The sequence below is a fragment of the Mandrillus leucophaeus genome, unplaced genomic scaffold, assembly GCF_000951045.1.
Source record: "Mandrillus leucophaeus isolate KB7577 unplaced genomic scaffold, Mleu.le_1.0 Scaffold997, whole genome shotgun sequence".
Lineage (NCBI taxonomy): Eukaryota > Metazoa > Chordata > Mammalia > Primates > Cercopithecidae > Mandrillus > Mandrillus leucophaeus.
Genome location: NW_012110885.1, coordinates 126,977 through 140,917, shown reverse-complemented (window position 1 = coordinate 140,917; position 13,941 = coordinate 126,977). Strand labels below are relative to the sequence as shown.

At 42.6% G+C, this 13,941-nt stretch overlaps 1 pseudogene; it reads right to left on the bottom strand.

The window, feature by feature from the left end:
• Positions 1-12,671: 12,671 nt before the first annotated feature.
• On the bottom strand, positions 12,672-13,111 carry LOC105532935 (annotated as a pseudogene).
• Positions 13,112-13,941: the final 830 nt, after the last annotated feature.

Genomic DNA, 13,941 nt, shown 5'->3' with positions numbered 1-13,941 from the left:
AGTGTGCTTAATATGAAACTGTGCTGTGATAAAACCTTTGCACTGATCGCCTTATTTCAGATTCACCTATGTGTGTAAATTATGTTCTGTAGGAGTCAATGTTCTCTATTTACAGATGTAAAGTAAACCCACACATGGATGGGCTCCGTATGTACCTAAGAGATCATGTCTGGTATCTGGGCCTGCGCTTCTCACCACTGGCCCTGACTCCTCCCTTAGCCAACTGCAGGACAGAGCTGGACATGCCTAGTGTGGTTTGCAGAAGCCACTGCCTAATCAGAATATCTGTGATTTTGCTGCACTCTCCTGTTTACCTTAAACTATGGAGAGAACTAGGGTTCAGGTAGATAAATTTTCAGGTATCTCTGACATTTAAAATACTGGTATCTATCTTTCTGTTACTCCCACATTGTCTAATTTTCAACTTGTCTCCACATAATAAATTTTATAATATTTGACTGATAGATTATAAACTTTACATATTTAAAGTGTAAAATTGATCATCATTACATAACTATTACCATGATAAAGAAGGTGGACAAGTGAAATTCCCTCAACTTCTTTTCTGTCCTTCTACTTCCTATTTCTATTTCCTTATCCTTTCTCCTTCCCTTCTGCCAACATATTCCTAGGCAACTACTAATCTTCTTTATATTACTTTACATCAGTTTTTATTTTCCAGAATTTTAAAAAATAGAATCATACATACTCTTATTTGTTTGGCTTATTTTACTCAATTTAAATACTTGATAATTTAATCTTCTTATTGTGTGTATCGGTCGTTCCTTTATTATGAACGATGGGTAGTATTCCAGTAAACAAAGTTACCATAATTTGTTTTTCTATCAGGCAGCTGATCAATATTTGGATTCTTTTATTTTTGGTGTTACTAAAAATTTTATTATTCAGATTTGAAATGTACATAGATGAGAATTTCTTTTTTTTTTACAACAACAATAAAATCAACAATAACTGTTAAACAGAGAAAATGGACTTTTGCAAATTGTCTTTAATACTTCGGATCATTGAAATTTTAAGACAATCAACAAACCTGAAATCTAGAGAGAGACAAGTTCTTGTAGGGAGAATCAAAGCGAGGGTGTGAGCTGAACTGAGGCAGAGTTCACCAAATGAAATACAGGCTAGTACAAGATAAAATACACTAATATACATTGAAGTGCTTTGAGTTGAGTGTGGTAAGCATGTTTTTAGTGTGAAATTCTCAGGGAACACATACTGAAGAGTTTTTCTATTCTTTTGAATGCCTTTCCCTTATAATGAGAATAGCCACAAAAATTTTCCCTTCCCAGAGTGTTTGTCTGGGGTGTATCTGAGCTCACACTTCTGAAATGCTTCCAGAGCCAAGTCTCTTACACCCACTACAGAACTAAGAAATTACTCAACGGGGCAAACCACCAAAACCAGTAACGTAAAGGCCCTGGTTTAACCCCTCGGGAAATGAGGTGGGAAGACAGATCCCACCAAAGTCCTACCGGGAAGCAGCTCCCCTCTCTTACGGAATCAGAGCCTTAGTCTGCAGGGCGGGGCAGGGCAGCAGATCTGGGAGGTGGAGACACCCACGGAGAACACCGCAGCTGCGGGAGGGAACACCTGGAGAAACGGGGGGCTCTACCCCAGGGGAAGCGGAGCCGCGCAGCAAAGCAGAAAGGAACCCCCATGTCAAACTTCGGGGTCCCAGCGAGGGAAAAGGAAATGGCACCACATTGCAAACCCGGGCAGCAGCTACTATGCCACCCCGCCAAGGGTGCGGGGGTTCCTGGGCCTCGGCAGGCTCTGGACGGCTGCCCGGGCCGCATCCCCAGGGGTCTGCCTCATGGCAGGGTGACCACGGAGGCTGCCACTCCCGACCACTGGCCGGGGTAGTGATCAGCTCTGCCAGGCCTCCCTGGGCACCGGGGCAATGGGGAGAGTTTGTGGAGATGTCACCCCTGCCCTGGACACCGGCCAGGGCCCAGCGAGGATCAGGAGCCCCTGCCCAGGCTGCGAGGAGGGGCAGAGGGAACTGATGCTCCACAGAGCCGGTGGGAGCCAGGAGCAGGCAGCAGCCCTGACCGCTCAGGTGCGGCTCCAGCTGCCCCAGTCAGGGCAGTAGACTCGGCCTCTGTGCTCTTGGAGGTCGGGAACAGGCAGGAGCCCTGCGCTCCTGGGTGCTGCTGCAGCCTCCCAAACCATGGCTGAAGCCACGGGCCTCTCCCTCCACGGAGCAGGTAGAAGCCCTGCCCCTGCAAACCGGGGGCTGCAGCCTCAGGCCTCCCTGCAGTCTTGGGGTCCCCAGGAAAAAGTCTGCTCTTGTATGTTCCGAAGTGCCTGCTCCCACTTCCTGGCTTCTTCCTGCTGTTGGCCCCTGCTCTGATCTTGGGAGAAAGTCTGGGGGAGCCCCACGGGCCTTGAACAGCAGCAGGAGGCAGGAAGGTTCCTGGGCACAGGGGGCGGGTCCCTAGGAAGGGCCTGAAGGCCTGAAGGCTGGGCCCGGGCTTCCAGATCCGCAGACCAGAGTCGGGACTTGTGGTGCCTTCTATGGCCCACCCATGACCACCCGTGGACCGGTGGGCACGCACTTCCTTCTCTCGGAGGTCCGTAAAAACCCCTGGGCTCAGCCAGAGCAGGACAGAGGATGGAGAGACGACAGGAAGACCAGCTGTGGAGAGGAGCTGCTCTCTCTGCTGAGAACTGGGAAGACCACAGGATGACCAGCTGTGGAGAGGAGCTACCTTCTCTGCTGAGAGCTGAACACTCAACCGGTCATCTTGCCTGCAGAGAGGAGCTAGTCACTGGAGGTCTCCTCTGAGAGGCTCTAATGCTTCATGAAGCTAGTCTTTGTCTTGCTCACCCTCCACATGGCTGCATACCTCATTCTTTCCAGATGTAGGACACGAACTGAGGCAAAGTCGCCACTGGCCACGGAGGGTTCTGGGCAGAAAAAGCAACACCCCAGTGATCCCAAAACAACTGTAGTGAATACTGTAGGCCATGGTAACACAGTAGTATTTGTTTATCTAAACATAAAAAATGTATCGATAAATAAGGAAGCATATTATTGTGGAACCACCGTTGTTTGTGCCTTCTGTTACTACCAGAAACTTTGTTATACAGAGCATAACTGTATTTAAATTTCTGGGGGAAAAAAAAACAGCCACCCAAGAACATATAATTGATAAAACACTTCTTATGAAATGAAAGATAGATAAATACTTTCCCAGGCAAAGAAATACTGAAGAAATTAATCATCTCTAGAATTACCTCACAAGAAACGTCAAAGGGTCTCCACTAGGTACCCAATAGAATGCAGCTCCTGTTTCAGTCCACTCTGGCATCTGCCCTGTGATTGTTCTGTGTAGATTTACTTTCTGCTGTCTTAGGGTTTCTCCTGTCTTAAGTCATGTCTCCCTTCCCCTCCTTATTTTAAGCCTATCACCAAAATTTGTGTTTAGCTGGGAACACTGGAGGCTCTGAAAGAGATTTTTATCTATTCTTCACCAGGTCTAATGAGTTCTGTCTATGGGTGTCCACGTCTGTATTGTTTTCTTGCATTTCCGTGGGAGGATGTCCTTGTTTCTTGAGTACTTTCAGTACTGTGTTGAATAAGTGCTGAGAGTTTGCATCCTTGTCTTTTCCAGTTTTCAAAAGAAAAGAATTATTTTCTGTTAAGTATGATGTTAGCTATGGACTTGTCATGTGGCCTTTATTGTGTTGTTCTTTATTTCTGTGCATAATTGAGAGTTGTTTTCCATGAAGAGATGTTGAATTTTCATCTTCTGCATCTATTAATATAGAAATATGGTTTTTATCCTTCATTCTATAGATGTGATATATCATGTTTTTTGACTGTGTATGTTGAAGTGTAATTGAATCGCTGGGTTGAATCCCACTTGGTCATGGTGCATTATGATTATTATTATTTGAAATACTGTTTGGTGTGCTAGTATTTTTAGATTTTTAAATTCATGTTCAACAGGATGTAGGTCTTTTACCTAAGTCCATCTGATTTCTTTTTATTGGTATGTTCAGGCTTTCTATTCCTTCTTTTTTAATCTTGTTAGGTAGTATGTGGCCATGAATTTATCCAATTCCCCTAGGTTTTCAAATTTATCACATAGACTTATTTATTATAGTACTTCATAATTTATTTTGTTCTGGGATATCAGTTGAGGCATCTTCTGCTTCTATTTTTTTATTTGGGTCATAGCTCTCTCTCTCTCTCCATATATATATATATTCTTTTTTTTGTTAGTCCAGCTACTAATGACTTTCAACTTTGCTTATCTTTTTTGCTATTTTAATATTTTCTTGTATTTTTAGTCTTAATTCTGTTTATGTCTAATCTGTTCTTTGTTGTTTTTTAAAATAATTTTGAGTTTAGCCTTTTCTTGTTCTTACAGTTCTCTGAGATGCATTATTATGATGGTTATTTAAAATATTTCTGCTTCTTTGATGTGGGCATTTATTGCTATGTATTTGCCTCATAATACTGGTTTGGATAAGTGCCATAAGATTTGGTATGTTGTGTTTCTATTTTATTTGTTTCATACATTTTTATATTTTCTTCTTAATGTCTTCTTTCACCCATTGGCCACGTAAGCATATTTTGTTTAATTTTTGTGTTTATATAGTTTTGAAATTTTCTCTAGGCTGGGCAGTGGCTCACACCTGTAATCCCAGCACTTTTGGAGGCCAAAGACTGGTGGATGACTTTAGGTCAGGAGTTCAAGACCAGCCTGGCCAATATGGTAAAACCCTGTCGCTACTAAGAGACAAATATCAGCTGGGCATGGTGGCAAGCACCTGTAATTTCAGCTAATTGGGAGGCTGAGTCAGGAAAACCATTTGAACTTGGAAGGCAGAAGTTGCAGTGAGCCAAGTTTGTGCCACTGCACTCCAGCGTGGGCAACAGAGCAAGAGTCCATCTCAAAATAATAAAAAAAAGATTTTCCTCCAGTTACTGATGATTAGTTTGATTTCATCTTTAATCTGATAAACAGTTGGTGTCATTTTATATAAAAATTTTGACACATGTACTGTATTAATATATGGTCAATCCTGAAGAATATTGCATGTGCTGAAGAAAAGAATATGTGCTCTGAAGTTGTTTGGCTCAATGTTCTGTAAATGTCAGGTCCATGTGGAATATAGTGCAGTTTAAATCCAATGTTTATCTGTTAATTATTGGCTAGATAATCTATCCAATGCTGAGTAATGTATTAAATTATCCAACTATAATTGTATAAAGTTAGAATCTGTCCCTTACTATGTAACATATTTGCCTTATACATTTGAGTTCTCATGTGTGTGTATGTATATATACACACACACACATATATTTACGATTGTTATCTATTCTTGCTCCATTGATCATTTTTTGTTATATAATGTCCATTTTGGTCTCTCTTTATGGCGTCTGACTTGAAATTTGTTTTGTCTGATATAAGTGCTCACTGTTGGTTTCTGTTTTTGTAGCATATCTTTTTCCCACCCATTCACTTTTAGTCCATGTGTAGATTTTCAGATGATGTGAGTCTTTTGTAAGCATCATAGAATTGGGACTTCAAAAAATCTATGTGAACAGTACATTTTTAATTGAGGAGTTTTCTTTATTTACTTATAAGTTTATTTTGAATCTCTGTTTCTATGCCTCCCATGTAGAACTGTGTGTCAGTTAAACCTCTTTTCTTTGTAAGTTACCCAGTCTTGGATATTTCTTCATAGCAGTATGAGAAGAAAAAAATACACTCTTTTGGTACCACAGAGAGTAAGGCACTGCTATAAAGATACCCCAAAATATAGAAGCAACATTGGAACTAGGTAAGAGATAGAGGTTGGAACAGTTGGCAAGGCCCTGAAGAAGACAGGAAGATACTGAAAATTTTGTAATTTCCTAGAGACTTGTAGAATGCCCTTGGACAAATTGCTGATAGTAATATGGACAATAAAATCCAGGATGAGGGGGTCTCAGACAGAGATTAGGAAGTTTTTGGGAACTGGAGCAAAGGTGACTCATGCTATGCTTTAGCACGAAGACTGGCAGCATTTTGCCTCTGCCCTAGAGATGTGTGGAACTTTGAACTTGAGAGAGGTGATGTAGACTATCTGACAGAAGAAATTTCTAACCAGCAAAGCGTTCATGACAAAGAAGAGCATAAAAGTATGGAATATTTTCAGCTGGTGATGCAATAGAAAAGAAAAACCAATTTTCTGGGTAAAAACTCAAGCATGCTGCAGAAATTTGCATAAGTAACAAGAAGCCAAATGCCAGTCACCAAGAAAATGGGGAAAAATGTCTTCAGGACATGTCAGAGGTCTTCACAGCAGTACCTCCAATCACAGGCCAAGAGCCCCAAAAGGAAAATAATGGTTTTATGTGCCTGGTCCAGGGCTTTCCTGCTCTGTGCAGTTTTGGGAAATGGTGCCTTTAGTCCCAGCTACTTCAGCTCCAGGTGTAGCTAAAAGGGGCCAAAGCACAGCTTAGGCCACTGCTTCAGATGGTGCAAATCCCAAACCTTGGCAGCTTCCCTGCATGTTGAGCCTATGGTTGCACAGAAATTAAGAATAGAGATTTGGGAACCTCCACCTAGATTTCAGAAAATGCATGGAAATATCTTCATGTCCAGGCAGAAGTTTGCTGGGTGGGGGGTGGTGTAGCCCTCACAGAAAATCCCTGTTAGGGTAGTGCTGAAAAGAAATGTGGGGTTGAAGCCACCATACAGAGAGTCCTCACTGGGCCTCTGCCTAGTGGAGCTGAGAGAAGAGGGCCCTGTCCTCCCGAACCCAGAATGGGAGATCAACTGATAGCTTCCACTCTGAGTCTGGAAAAGCTGAAGACACTCAACACCAGTCCATGAAAGCAGCTGAGATTGGGGCTGTACCTTGCAAAGTCATGGTGGCAGAACTGTCAGAAACCATGAGAGTCCACCTCTTCCATCAGCCTGACCTGGAAGTGAGACATGAAGTCAAATGAGATTATTTTGGCACTTCAAGGTTTAATGACTGCCCTATTGGATTTTGATCTTGCATGGGGCCTGTAGTCCCTTATTTCAGCCATTGTCTCGCATTTGGAATGGGTGTTTTTCTCAATATCTATACTTAAATTGTGTCTAGGAGGTAACTAACTTGCTTTTGATTTTATGGGCTCATAGGTGGAAGGGACTTACCTTGTCTCTGATGAGACTCTGGTCTTGGACTTTTGAGTCAGTGCTGGATTGAGTTAAGACTTTAGGGGACTGCTCCACTCCAGCCTGGCGACAGAGCAAGACTCCATCTCAAAAACAAAAAGAAAAAAAAAAAGTAAAGTAATGTAAAATTTAAAGCCAACTCTAAAAAAGACAGATGTACATTTTCTTTACAAAGTGTTTCATTAAACAGAATTAACTTGAATGGTGGTCTTGGAAACACAGCTTCCAAGCTGTGTTTAATTAGATTACTGGACTTAGAATGGAACTATTTAAGAAAAAGGGCCAAGAAAGCATGCAGTTTTTAAGTCATAAACTACAATTGTTTTTGCAAATGTGCAAAGAAGTTAGGAGCCTTCTATAGTAACGACATTTTCCTGGAAACTGCCCTCAGCCACTCCTAACATAGCTTTCAAAGCCACCTCTAACATTGGAGCTTTCAGTATTGCACAAACCAAGAATGAGTCCTCTCAGAGTACAATGTAATTCTGGTAGCATCCAAAGCCAAAACAGTACATAATATAAGAAAGCAGAGCTTTACACCTGAGAAGAATCTGCCAATGATTCTTGAAACCACAAAGGAAGCAGGAAAATTCCCAAAGGGTTAGTGGCAAGATCCAAAAGGTACCACCCTCCCTGCCCGGAACCAGGGATCTGATGTGGAACTGCCTCCTCAGGGAGCAGTGGTGTCCTCAGTGCCCCCTGGTGGTTCTGAGCAAACCCTGGTTTACTGAGCTCACCCTGCCCTCCTGAGAGGCCCCTGTTGTCCTGAGCGCCCCCTGATGGTTCTGAGCGCCCCCTGGTGGTGGTCCTGAGGGCCTCTCATGTCCTGAGCACCCCCTGGTGGTTCTGAGCACTCCCTGGTGGTTCTGGGCACCCACTGGTGGTTCCAAACTCCCCCTGGTGTCCTGTTTGCCGCCTGGTGGTTCTGAACGCCCCCTAGTGTTCTGAGTGCACCCTGCTACCTTGAGAGCCCTGGTGGTCCTGGGATCCCCCTAGTGGTTCTGAGCACCTCTGGTGTCCTGAGTACCCCCTGGGGGTTCTGAGCACCCGCTGGGATCCTGAGCGCCCCCTGGTGGTTCCGAATTGCCCTGGTGTCCTGATTGCCTCTGGTGGTTCTGAGTGCCCCCTGGGGTCCCGAGTGCACCCTGGTGTCTTCTGAACCCTGGTGGTCCTGAGCGCCCCCTATTGGTTCTGAGCCCCCGGTGTCCTGAGCGCCCCCTGGTGTTTCTGAGCACTCCCTGGTGGTTCGGGGCACCCACTGGTTTCCGGAACACCCCCCGGTGATTCTCAGCAGCATCTACCAGGCAGTCCCCTCCTGTCTCCCTGCAGGGAGTTTTGTGTCTGAGCTCAGACAGATGTCCCCTCACTGTGCCCCTCACAGTAATACACGGACATGTCCTGGGTGCTCAGGTTAATTATCTCAGAAGAGAATCATCTGAACAGTGTCTCTGAGGTCTGTTAATCTTCTTTGAACTCAAGGAGAGTCCCATTGAGAACTTCCACATGAATTACTTTTGTTATCGCCCACACCAACCCTTGTCGTGAATCCTGCTGGACCAAACTTGTTCTGTTTTCAGTGACTCCAGACGCTTTGCAGAACAGTCTGAGAATTCTTGGTCTGTAGTATGTCTCTGTCTGACTCCACTAGTTAACTCCAAGGAGGACTTCTGCACACACAGAGGCAACAGACTGAGAACAGCCCCACATGGAGCAGCCACAGCTGAGCCTGATCCACGGAGAACCTGAATATTGAGGGTGATGACAAGAGAAGCCCAGATCAGCACACACCCCATGGTGTGGACACTGAGGAAGGGCACAGGTGTGGGATGACTCCTCACCAGGACCTCCAGGAGAACAGGGGAAGAGTTTCCTTTTATTAGCAGGGGAGGGGCCTCATGTCCATGCCTTTCTCCCTGGGGATATTTGTGTTCTGCTCAGCAGGGCTCATCCATCTGTATCTCTGGATTCCAGGGAGGGCAGGGTCAAAGGATTCCTGGGACTGGATGTTCAGGGTTGATCTCCCCATTACTCTTTCTTTTTCTCTTATGTGGACCCTGTTAGTGTATCTTTGTAGTATCAATGTTTATCAACAAATAAGTACAGTAAACAAATAAAAATAAACTTTGCCCAGAGGAAATGGACATCTGCCTGTAGGCTGTGCAATTACAGCTGTAAACCACTGTCCTCTACAATAAAGCACAGTATTCAGTTAGAATTTTCAAAAGACAGATGTACTAATTGTGAGAACTAGAGCCCATAATTATCTCTATCCTGAGCTCATTTTGGCACAAAGCTGTTCAGTTTCAGATACATGTGCTTGTTTGAGGAAAAAATAAGTGCAGGGACACGTGTGCTTATCTGAAGGAAGAGTTCACATACAAACAGGTGTGCTCATCTGAGGGAAGAGTCCACATGAGGATGCATTTGATTTTCTGAGGGAAAGTCCCACATAGAGACAGATGTGTGCCTGGACTGAGCTGAAGTTTGAGGGAAATCTTCCTCAGTTAAGGGAAGATTCAAATCCTCTGTGTTACTTCCTTGTCAGGAGGGAAACTTGGTTACACATGAACCTGATTAAAGAAAGGTCTTGGCCAGGCGCGGTGGCTCACTCCTGTAACCCCAGCACTTTGGAAAGCTGAGTCAAGCAGACCATGAGGTCAGGAGATCAAGACCAACCTGGCCAACATGATGAAACCACTTCTGTACTAATAATACAAAAATTAGCTGCGCATGGTGGCGCGTGCGTGTAAACTCAGCTACTCTGGAGGCTGAGGTAGGAGAATCACTCGAACCAGGGAGTTGGAGGTTGCAGTGAGCCAAGACTGTGCCACTGCACTCCAGCCTGGCAACAGAGCGAGACTACGTCTCAAAAATAAATAAATAATTAATTAAATAAAATACATAAATAAATAAAGAAAAATGAAAGCTCTCTTGTGAATGGAAACCTCTTATATGCAAATGGGGAAAGTTACTTCATTCTTTGTTGCCTGCATCTCATGCAATTCCTTCCCCACACTGCATAAAGTTATTCAATATTTTACTTTCATACAATCTGCATTTTATCCTGGGGCTCATAATGTGCTAAATCATTTTGTAAGTTGTATACGTTTAGATTCACACTTTGCATCACAAAATTGTGAGACTTAATGAATTGTGTCATGTGTTCACTACTGCAGATTATAACAAATTTCAGTTTGTAAACAGTGCCTGTTTCTCCTAATGCATACCCTCCCTCTAGGTCTAGAAAGTCCTCATATATTTATGTGATTTACAGTTTTGTCTTTTACAGAATGTCAATAAAATGTACACAGCAGATTGGAAGTAAGCTCACTGAAAAAGGTGGCACATAAAATTTCTCACCTAGATAACTTTGGAAGTGAGGGTGTTCTGTCAACCTAAAGTATGAAGAAACTGCACTTAAACACTGTTCTCTAGTCAATAAACATACTTCCAACAGGGGTACAAGTTAACAATTCTAATACCACTAAGCAGATATTCTGAAAGTGAACAATGAATTAAATGAATGGCATATGGTAGGAGGGGGTTCCTCACTTTGCAGTTGGTGGTTATGCGCAGGCAAGTAAGGAAGGCTAGAAACATGCATGTGGCATCATAATAAATTGTAGATACCAGTGTTTTCTAAAGTTTGATGTAATAAAGGTACAGAAAATGAGGTACACATACAGTTTAGATGCGCCTGTAAACTTGGGTTAATACACACATGCACTTTCCTAGGCCTGTTAGCTCAGAGAGCCTAGAAACACTAACACTGCATTAACAACACACACACACCGAGTATCACAATTCTGTATTTTAATATAATTCTTTAATACCAGGAACCAGAAATCTTTGGAGAACTGATTCTACGTACAGGAAAGATAATTTTTAAAATGAACTTGGAATTTCTTGTTATACCAGGAAATAGAAGCCTGTTCAGAAACAAAAGAATGGGGTGTGTGTAAGGATGCAGAATCCAAACTAAATGAGCTCACAGCACCTAAAAATGTTCTGGTGATTTGAGCAATAAAGTGAATAATGTAGCATCAGATTTTCTACATAGTAAAAAATAAACATTAATGAACCAATACTGATATTAACAGAGAATTAATGGTGGCTCATGCCTGTAATCCCAGCACTTTGGGATGCCGAGGCAGGTGGATCACCTGAGGTCAGGAGTTCGACACCAGACTGACCAACTTGGAGAAACCCCATCTCTACTAAAAATACAAAATTAGCTGGGTGTGGTGACACATACCTGTAATCCCGGGTAATTGGGAGGCTGAGGCAGAAGAATCGCTTGAATCAAGGAGGCGGAGGTTGCAGTGAGTCAATATCGTGCCATTGCACTCCAGCCTGGGCAACAAGACAGAAATTCCGTCTCAAAAAATAAATAAAATAAAATAAAAATTTTTGAGAAAAAGGTATTTTTCATTCAAAAGAATTCCAATCATCTTAAATTAATAATCCTCCCATAAAGTAGGTGAAATTTAAACACTTATGCTGTAACTGTGGCCTGAGATGAGAGACAAGAGAAGAGTTGTATGTTAGGGTTGGTTTCATAACTAGTTTTTAGATACAAGGCAAAAAGTGTATAGTCTCTAAAAATATAAAATTATCTTATCCAAGTTTACACACATGTGTGCACACACACATAAATGTGTATATGAATATATATACACACACATATATATACTCATACGTATATGTGTATGAGTATTTTTCTGCCACAGACACTGATAAATCAGGGAAAAGACACCCACAGACTTGGAGAATACACTTGCAAATAACATATTTGTTAAATGACTTTGTGTTAAGTTGGTAATGGACTTTTTTAATGGATATATAAGGAAACTCACAAATGATCAAAAGAAAACAATGAACTAAAAATGGGCCAAATATCAAAAGAGACACTTCATCGCAACTATATGAAAATAATTAAATACGGAATTTTAGAGACATGTGCATTTAAACAATAATATACCACTACTGATCTATTAGAATGTTTAAAATAGACAATACTCAGTACCAAATGGCAATGAGGATGTGGAAGAATGAGATCTCACATGCATTGCTGGTATGAACCCAAAATCATAACTGTACTCTATGGAAAACTTTAAAACATCTTGATATTCTATATAATGGAGGTAAATATCAAGTTAAAATGTGATCTAGCAACTGTTTTCCAAAATATTTACAACACCCATTCAAAAACTCATGCTTACCCTAATATCTTCAGAGAAATTCCTGTATCAGTTTTATAAATTTGATTGTTTTCCACTCCTTGAATTTTGCTTACAGAATAAATATTATATGGAAAATTTCTCCAATAATTAGAGTGCATATGCATTTCTATTGTTCCTTTTCTTCAACGACTTAACCTCACTTTCTAAGAAAGTCTGCAATCAAATAATCTCTGTCATCTCCTCATGCCCAGCACAGCTGCCTCCTTCCTCAGGCTTTCTGACATTCTCAGGATGTGGGCTTTCACACTGTGTGACATGCACAGTAATACATAGCTGTGTCCTTAGATCTCAGGCTGCTCAGCTCCACATAGGCTGTAGTTGTGGAGGTGTCCCTGGTCAAGGTGAGTCTGCCCTGAAACATCTGGGCATAGCCTGTGTTATCATTGCTAGGGTTGATCCATCCCATCCACTCAAGCCCTCGTCCAGGGGACTGTTGCACACAGTGTAGCAGGTGATGGTGAACCAGAAAAATTGCAGGAGATATTCACTGAGGCCCCAGACTTCCTCACCTCAGCCCCAGAGTGCACCAGCTGCACCTGGGAGTGGGCACCTGTGGAGAAGACACAGGAGTAGCTGAAATTATTTTTGACTGAAAAGAGTCCCCTCCTCATCCCTGGGAATGGGTAGTCATTTACCTGTAGTTGCTGCCTCCAAAAACAGGATACTCCAGGTCCAGTCCATGGTGAGGAGCTGTGTTCTCAGCTGCTTCTCTAGAGGAGGGATGTGCTTGTTGGGTAATGTTCTCAGGACACAGGCATATCCATATTTATCTCAGTGGATCTCAGGTTATTTGCACATTCATGGGACAGAGCAATTCATAACTCAAGACCTGATCCAGGACAAGAAAGGGAAGATAAATGACACATCAGCCATACAGGAGTGAGATGCTGATGGTCCAAGTCATAGTCCTGCTGGAGGAAATGCATGTGCTGCTCCATTTCCAAACTCTTGGTGAACAGAGGTCCTTTTGATGAAAAGCAAGCCTCCACAGGACATGCTTTTCACTGTGAACACATGTTTGATTAGCATGGAGACCAGCTCTATCATTTCTGGGACCATCACTGTCCATGACCCTGAGCAGGGACTTTGGACTCCTGCTGGCCTCAGGCACCAGCACAGTTCACTGGTGACTCCAAGAAACTGACTGCTGGGTGTCCCACATGAGTGTCCAGCAGGTCCCTCTGAGATCTGCTCAGTGCTCCTAAGACAGTGTCTCCAGTACTTGGTGTCCTGAGATCCCAGGCTCTTCAACAGAAACACTCTTGGTTTACAGATTTGCCCTGTCATGTGTGATTAGAGTTGATTTTCTCATATCACAGACAAGGGGAATGAGAAGATGAAACAACATTTTGGAATTCTTTAGGAATTTATGTTCCCCAAATAATTACCAAGTAATTTGTGTTCTGAATAAGTTTGGGTTTTCTTTCCTACTGCATTTATTAGAATTTTTTGAAGTATTTACATACTTTCAGCTCATATCCATAGATCCCTATCTTTACATATTAATTTCT